We start from the raw sequence: 8,116 nt of genomic DNA, 5'->3' as shown, positions 1-8,116 counted from the left end.
TAAAACTTGTCAGCAATGGGAATGGGTAGTAGGTAGTTTTAACATTTAAATGAACTCTCACATAACTTCCCTATCAGAGTCTATGATCCCTTTTTAAAAGGCTGGAGGGTTATATGTGGTATCTAACACATGAATCCGTAATAGAGTCAGTCAGCTTTTCTGATTTTATTTTTTGTATTTTTAAAAAATCTATGCTGTAGGAATAAATGGGAAGAGAAAAACTAATGTTAACTGTTTCTAGTTTGTTGTAACTATGTCAACAGCCTATCATAGACAAGTCACCAAGCATGAAACTGAAAAATGCATATCATTTAAAGCAAAATCCACTTGTCCTTTTGTAGATTCATACCTAGTGAAGACTAAGATCATTGGAAAGCTGGAGTGAGAGTGACAAATGGAGCAGAACTGTATTGTTCAATGTTGTGAATGGATTTATTTACTTAAAAACATGTAAAAACAAAACATTTGGGGATCCGCATGTCATAAGGTGAAATACATTTTATAAAGTATATTGTTATCACTGTGTCTAACTACCAGCTCTCTTGTGGTACTCTAAGAAATAGCAGTGAGGGCCCTACCTGGTAGTGCAGCGAGTTAAAGCACAGCACTAAGAAGCTTAAGCCACTTCCTCATGAGTTCGATCCCCGCCTGCCCTGGAGGTGATCCACCTGGCGAGGCAGACCTCTCCTGACCCGCCCGCTGCTCCCCTCAGCAGTGTACTTCGTCGATCTGCCTGTTCTGCTCCCCACTCTGTCTCTGGTGAAGCCTCTCACCGCCCCTGCACCTCTGGCCTGTACCCCAATTCTGTATGCACAAATAAATAAATCTTTAAAAAAATAAAAAAATAAATAAAATAAAATTAGGCCCTCCCAGGTGGTGCAGCGGGTTAAATCACGGCACTGAGAAGCTAAAGCCACTTTCACATGAGTTAGATTCCCACCTGCCCCGGAGGAGATCCACATGGCACGGCAGACCTTCCTACCCGCCCGCTGCTCCCCTCAGCAGTATACTTCGTGGATCTGCCTGTTCTGCTCCCCACTCTGTCTCTGGTGAATCCTCTTACCCTCCGCATCTCTGGCCTGTACCCCAGTTCTGTATGAATAAATAAATAAATCTTTAAAAAAAAAAAAGAAAAAGAAATAGCAGTGAAAGCTGCTCTGAGGAACAGCAAAGCCTCGGACTAGTCAAGCATGAATGCTAAATAAAGGGCACTGACACATAATAACATGTAAGTGGGGCTGTTGGTTAAGAGAACCCAAACAGGATTTTTTCTCTTAGGTTTCTTAGAAAGTTGTTTCTTATTCTTTCAAATGCTGTTCTCTTGGTACAAGTTATTGATAAGGTTGAAAGGAAAAGAGTCTTTTTTTTTTTTAAAGTTCAGTGTTACTGTTCCTTTAACACATTTCTGTTAGTCATCAAAGAAAGAAAATCAACCAAATTGTTTGCTTTAACAAACGTTTTAAGAAATCCTTTGGGGTTAGTTTTTCCTTATCTTTAAAAAAATTTAGGTTAGACTACAGCAATACAAAGAAAAGACTAATCCATTGTATGGTACAATTTAAGTGATTTTTCTAAAAAGCACAGTGTCATTGAAAAAACATTTGTAGCACACATCGAAGTTTTGAAGGCCAAAGAAATTGAATGGAATATTAAAGACATTTTAGGCTTATATTTACATATCTAGTAGATTTTGTGTATCAGAATAGCAGATAGAAGTGTTTCACTTATGAGAGATTTTAGCTCACTTTCCTTTGTTTTTAATTGTAAATAGTCTGAATTTCTAATACTGAAATTAGTTCCCTCCCACAATATTAATATATCAGTATTTCCTTAGCTTGGTGAAGTTAACCATATCTTTAGATCTCTGATATGACATCCAATAGGACTGATAACATAAACTTCAAACAAATAATATCCAAAGTTAAACTAAATTTCAATTAATTAGCAAGATTGTAAAGTTATGTGTATTAACTTGTAAGACAATACTGGCTGATGTCAATGTTACAAAATATACCATAAATAGTTGCTAATGAGAACAGTTTAAGAAATTCCCCAATTACCTTTCTTCTTACACTAATTTTGAGAATGAATGTAAACATGAGCCTATTAGCTTTTTAAGTGTCCTGTGGTTGCATTTCTTAAAATAATTAAAAAAAATTTTTCTTTAAAAAAAAATTTCTTTATACTTTTCATTAGCTAAAAATCCTAGAATCATCCTTGCTTTTAGTTTTGTATTCTTTAAAGTGAGCATTTAGTTGCTGAGCCAATTGGTCATTTTTTCCTCATGTCTTGTAAGTAGTAACTAATCCTTAACTGTGAATAAATTACCAAAAACTTGCTGAGAATTGCATTTTCAAGCAGCTTGCCAATATTTGAAGTGTATACATACTTGTAGTTTTGTTAAAGATTGTGTAGTGCTAAGAATGTAGCCATTGTTTAGTAGTTGTTAAGCATTTTTGAACCTAAAAGTTATTGACTATCGTTGCTTTTAAAAATAAGAAAAGATTGCATATACATCAAAAGCCATGTATCTCTATTCCCAATTATTTTAGAATCATTAGATAAAGCAAAGGGTTTGCTCTTTATGATGTCATACTCCAGAGATATTAAACTTTCTTGGTCTTTAACATTTTTTTTTGTAATAACGTGTTGTTTCTAGCCAACTTCCAGCATGTACAGTGATCAACAGTTTTGTTTAATTTTGAATTGATAGTTGCAAAAGAAAGATATTTAGTGTGGCTAGCAAGACAGCATGTATTCTAAATCTGAAGTTTCTATAGTATCTTGCAATCTGTTAGATATGGAACTTCAATTTCTTCTACAGAATTCTTTTATAAGCACCAAGCCAGTGTGTCTTTCCCTAGTGCTTACAGTACTTGCTATGCTTTGCAGGAGACAGTTTGCCTGGGTAATTTGAATAAATAGTTGTGCTATTTTGCTTACCCATACAAATGAGTGCTCCCTTTCTCCCTTTTTCTCCTCCTTGCCTATCTTCCAGTAAGACCCTAAGCTGCCATATATCAGCATGAGTAATTGTTTTCTAAAGGCCATGTTCTGGACATACATTTACCTAGTGAACAGTTTTCTTGAATTTCTTCTCAGTTGACTACCAGTAGGTATTTGTGCAAAAAGTTGTTAGCTTTTCTCTTCTTACCTCTCAGTTGATGCTAGCTAGAGCTAAGCAGAGGCAGCATTTTCTTGATGTGGTGCTTGGATTGAAATACCACAGTAAGATAAACAAACTTGACCTTCCCTAAAAGTAATTTTTGGTGCCTGTCTACCCTGTGTTGAGTTGGAAATTGAAGCTTGAGTTGAGATTGTTAAGAAAGATAATGTTTTGGGGTCTTGAAGCTCTTTACCATTTATTCTGTGAGACATGTCTATAAGGTAATTTGATTGCGGTAACGTGTGATATATATGAAAGGTAAAACTTGTCAGCAATGGGAATGGGTAGTAGGTAATAGAGGAGTTATTACTTATTTTCAAATAAGTTAAAAAAAAAAAAGAAAAATGAAATCTGACCAAACAATAAATATCTTTAACTTGATTTACTGTAACATCATTGCCTCAGTTCTGGTAATGTGGCAGGCTGTTTCTCTGCTATCTGTAGGAGAACATTATAGGTAAATGCCATACTTGCTGCTCAGCCATAAATCTCAGGCTTTTTACACTTGAGAAAGGAATGCTGTTGATTCCAGTTAATTTAACTTCTTTCTTTTTATTATTAGTGCTCCGGTCCTTTTGAGAATTGGAATGTGAAAAGCAATGTGGCAAATATTAGGAGTGGGAAAAGCCATAGGAAAATAATCTGAGGTCAATTTACTTTTCTTTTGGAGTTGAGCAATCCTTTCTCCAGTGCTTGGGCTCAGATCTTCTGAGTCAAGCTGGCAGAGGGAGAAGGTGGCTGTCACTACTACATTATCAAAAGCTCTCATGTTATGGGGATCCCCTTGTGGGCATCTATAAACAGGGGGCTTGTGCTCCCCAGAGGCCTACTTGAGTGACAGCCTGAGCTTCCAGAGATTGGACAGGATGAGGGTGACCTCACTGAGGTGGGGCAGATGAAGTTGAGAACTAGTTCTTGGTCATGTGGCTGAGTTCTTTGGATGGCAGGGCATCTTCTGCTAAAAATGTCAGTAAGATACTAAGGGCACAGAGGCCTGGTATGGGGAACATTTATTGATTATAACACAGGCCAGCTGGGGGGATCCTCCTTAGTCCATATACCACCAGTTGTCAAACAGAGGTGATGGGAGAACCCCACAGATGCCACTGCAAAGAAAGACTGCAGTGTGCCTAGCAGTGGTTTTGTTCCATGATATTTTTAAGTGTACCCCCTTAAAATGTGCGAGGATTTCCCAGAGTCTAGGTAAACTGGTGGGGAAAAAACCCAGAATGTGGGTTACTATTGGTCACATGTTAATGTAATTTCATTGGCCTTCAGACTGTCAGTCCCAGAGAAATTTTGGTTACATAAAAAAGGAAAAGCATACTGTAGTTGGCAAACAAAATGTGTCTGTGTGTGAGTGTGTGTGTGAGAAATGAGCTTTCATTTAGAAGCTTTGGCAGAAGTTTCAACTGGCTCCCTATCACTTTTTAAATGATATTTTCTGAGCCTGGAAATCAAGCAGGGAGATCATGGAATTCTAGCTGGCAATATTTTTTTTTAAAATGTAGGCTTGCAGTGAAAAAGGCAGGGATTTGGCTGGGAGGCCTTTCTGGGCTTCAGAGCAAACCAAGGAGGGTTACTATGGTGGCAATTCTGTTTATATAAATAAAGGTTTTTTTCCCTGACAAACATACTTCATATTTAATAAACCTCAATCCACAGGGACTTCTCTTTGTGTGTAGCTAGTGCATGCCATAGACCTGGATAGAATTCTTTTATTGTGTGTAGTTTTTAGGTACCCGGAACACTTCAAGATGAAGTGTTAAGTACTAAAGTGGAAGGGTGAAAGGTATTTAGTGACTGGAAGAGAGATTAATCTGCAATATTAAAATGTGAAGCAGGGTTTTTTTTCAGATTCAAACTCTTATTGGACCAGTCTACACTGAGTATTCATAAATACAGACTGTCACTTCAGTTCAGTTCACATGCCTGAGTAAATTCTATTCTATATACCTAACTTTTAAAATCCCTTATAGCACTGTAACCCTCCCAGACAGTCAAGCTTCTTAGAGCTGTGGCCTGGGAACTTGCTTCCTTGTTAGTCCATATCCAATCAATTTTGAAGTCTTAAGCTCCTCTATTATAAGAGGATTTGTGTGACAATGAGTAATAAAACCCCCTACTTTCTTGACATGAAACACAAGAAGGGATTTACTGGATCATGTAAATGGAAGGAACACGGATAGTTCTGGCCTTAGGAATCATTTGGTCTAGCTTATATCCAGAAGGTCCCAGAGTCTGGCATATCTGACATTATTTGCCCCTGTAATCTCTAGTAAGATTCAGCTCTTCTAGAAACATAGGGTCTGAAATAAGGAACTTTAAAGCTTGTATAAAAGCTGTTAGCAGTTTACTTTCTCTTGAGTATCTGCACACACCTCTAGACAGACCCAGAGACTCAATAACTCAGAAAGTGTCTTCAGTTGTTGCCTAATCACTGTACAAAGCCAGCAGGGAGCAGTGAGCATCTGCATGCAACCACAAGATGAGATTTCACTAATGATACCCCTTCCAGGGTTTCCTGATGAGTAAACTGGTTCTATTCTAATGGTGCCCACATTGCATTATATATGCAGATTCCATTGATCAGATGAACCATCATCATATACTCTGGGCATTCCCAGGAGTAGCCAAGGATCCATCTAGTAGCTTAATTGTCCCCACCCCCAATTAGGGTCCCTCACAGCTACAGGACCTCAGAGTCCATCACCAGGCATTTTTGAAAGCCCCCAGGAGTTTTGTTCACTCACTTCTGCCTGGTTTGGGTAGGATATCCACATGTAGTGAGTGCCCTTTCCTGCCTAGCTCAAGACCTCTTCTAACATCACCCCAAAGTTGCAGATCCTTGAGTATCTTAGGCTCAGTTCTGTTTTTTTTTTTTTTTAACCCAATGAACTTCCTTTAAATATTTGACAGACTTATGGCTAAAAATGTTTTTCTTTTTTTTAAAAAAAGTTTTTAAAGAAAGATTTATTTATGCATACAGAATACAGAACTGGGGTACAGGCTGGAGGTGCAGGGACGGTGAGAGGCTTCACCAGAGACAGAATGGGGAGCAGAACAGGAAGATCGATGAAGTACATTGCTGAGGTGAGCAGCCGGCCAGGCTGGAGAGGTCTGCTACGCCATGTGGATCACCTTCTGGGCGGGAATTGAACACGTTGTGAAGCAGTTGCTGCTAGCTTCCAGAGCTGCACCCAAATTCGTTGCACCACCAGGGAGCTACCTGTTTTTCTTTTTTTTTTTTTAAAGCAACTTAAGCATAGAGCAGGGGGTTTAGTTTTGAGAGTCTAATTTGAGATCTTTGGGAAGAAGGTCTGTGGAGTAATATTGATGGGATATTTGCATAAAAGCCCTAAGAAAAGAGGGCTTCTGGATATAGCATCAACTTGATCTAAAGAGGATTTTCCTCAGGGAAGGACAACTTTGAGTAAGATCAAGCTAGCTGAGCTCAAGAGGCGCAGAACAGCATAGCTTTATCTCTGCGGGCCCCTGACAGGAGACATATTGAACTCAGAACTGAGAATATTGGGAAGAGAAGATGATCAATGGTCAGAGAAATACCATCTTAGCAAGAGGAAATGGGGAGTGATACAGAGGGGCCCAAACTCCAAGGAATTTTTTTGAACCAACTGGTTGGAATTTGAGGGGATACATAGCACCCACAAACCACCCGTGGTACTTGAACTAGGAAAAAGTTATATTGTGCTTCTGTTGTGACCTTCTTGCACGCACCTCAGGTGAAGGTGTCCTAGAGCAAGCAGAGGAGGAAAGACTAGAGTGAAAACAAAAAAATCTTAAGAAGAAAGGGTACCCCGGATGAATACAGTTGCTGTGAGGGGAAGAGGCCACAAGGGGGCAATGCCTCCCCAGCCTGTCTTCGTCCAAATGGGCAAGTTCCCGCGGGAGTCGGGAAGAAACAAGAGAAACTCCGCGAGGTCCTTTGTCCCCCTTTACTTTTATTCTTGCTCTGCTGGGCGCATCACTTCTGCAATAATAGGCCATAAGTGAACTACCCTAGGAGGCTGAGAATGTGGTGTGTCCAGAGCGCAGATCGGAATAGCCACCGTGGACCTTCTCAAGCCTTAGTCCGGGGGCACTGGGCGGGCCGCGTCTGATCCTTGGCTTCCTGCTCAACCCGCTGCGGTCGCCCTCCCTCCCTCTTCCTGAAATACTTGGGAGCAAGCACAGTGCTTCAGGAACTTTTCTAGGCCCTACGGCCGGCCATCTGCTGTTCTGGAATTTATGTTCTGGAGGGAGGGGCAGCAGTCTCCCCATAGCTCCTGGCACCTGGCCACCACCTCCACCTGTGTCTGTAGCCTTAGGCAGCACCGGGCCATGCCGAGGATGCTGCAGTCAAACCAGACCTGCCTTTGAAAGGAGAGATGCAAGAGGGCCTTCAGCTTTGCCACATCTTGTCTCCTCCACCCCGGGAGTGTGGCAGGGACAACCTGGCATGGTGACCAAATGGCTGAGGATGCAGAGGCACGCAGCCACCACAAGGACTGCTCATGCAGTCACCAGAAAGACATCTATCTCAGGGGTCTATTTCTTTGGAACCACAACTGGTGACAGTACAGTGCAAATGTGACACTGCTTTGGGCCAGCCCGCTTGCTCAGAAAACTCCCAGGAGAGCCCTGGGCACGGAGATAAAAATTCACCTGCAAGATGTGGTTATCCTGCTTGCTATCCAGGGTCAGAGCAGGAGTAAAATTGGGCTGGTGACTGTAGGGCTCCCTAGATTTAAAGCTGGTTTCTCTCTATCCTTTAGAGCTCTTTGGTTTCTTTTTGCCTCCTGGATCCAGGAAGTAAATATTTCCTGGGAGAGCTGGGCCTACAGTTCTGGCTTCCTGTGTAAGGAGCAGAAAAAGTTGTAAAGTGAGGCTCCTGGCTGATGGATGACTGCCCAGGTAGGTGTGTTAAGTTAGGTGCTGGATTTCCACACA

At 40.8% G+C, this 8,116-nt stretch overlaps 1 protein-coding gene across 2 annotated transcripts in view; it reads left to right on the top strand.

Moving 5' to 3' along the window:
* Nucleotides 1–225, top strand: part of GFPT1 (glutamine--fructose-6-phosphate transaminase 1) — a 54,187-nt gene extending 53,962 nt beyond the window's left edge. For both annotated transcript variants that reach the window (XM_004691478.2, XM_004691477.2), the window contains one exon: nt 33–225. The gene's annotated coding sequence lies outside the window, so the exon portion shown is untranslated. The remainder of the gene's footprint in view (nt 1–32) is intronic.
* The last annotated feature ends 7,891 nt before the right edge of the window (nt 226–8,116 follow it).

The sequence above is a fragment of the Condylura cristata genome, unplaced genomic scaffold (assembly GCF_000260355.1).
Source record: "Condylura cristata isolate star-nosed mole 26May11 unplaced genomic scaffold, ConCri1.0 scaffold00031, whole genome shotgun sequence".
In the NCBI taxonomy this organism is placed as follows: Eukaryota; Metazoa; Chordata; class Mammalia; order Eulipotyphla; family Talpidae; genus Condylura; species Condylura cristata.
The sequence above is the reverse complement of the archived record's forward strand: the minus strand, read 5'-3'. Positions and strand labels throughout refer to the sequence as shown.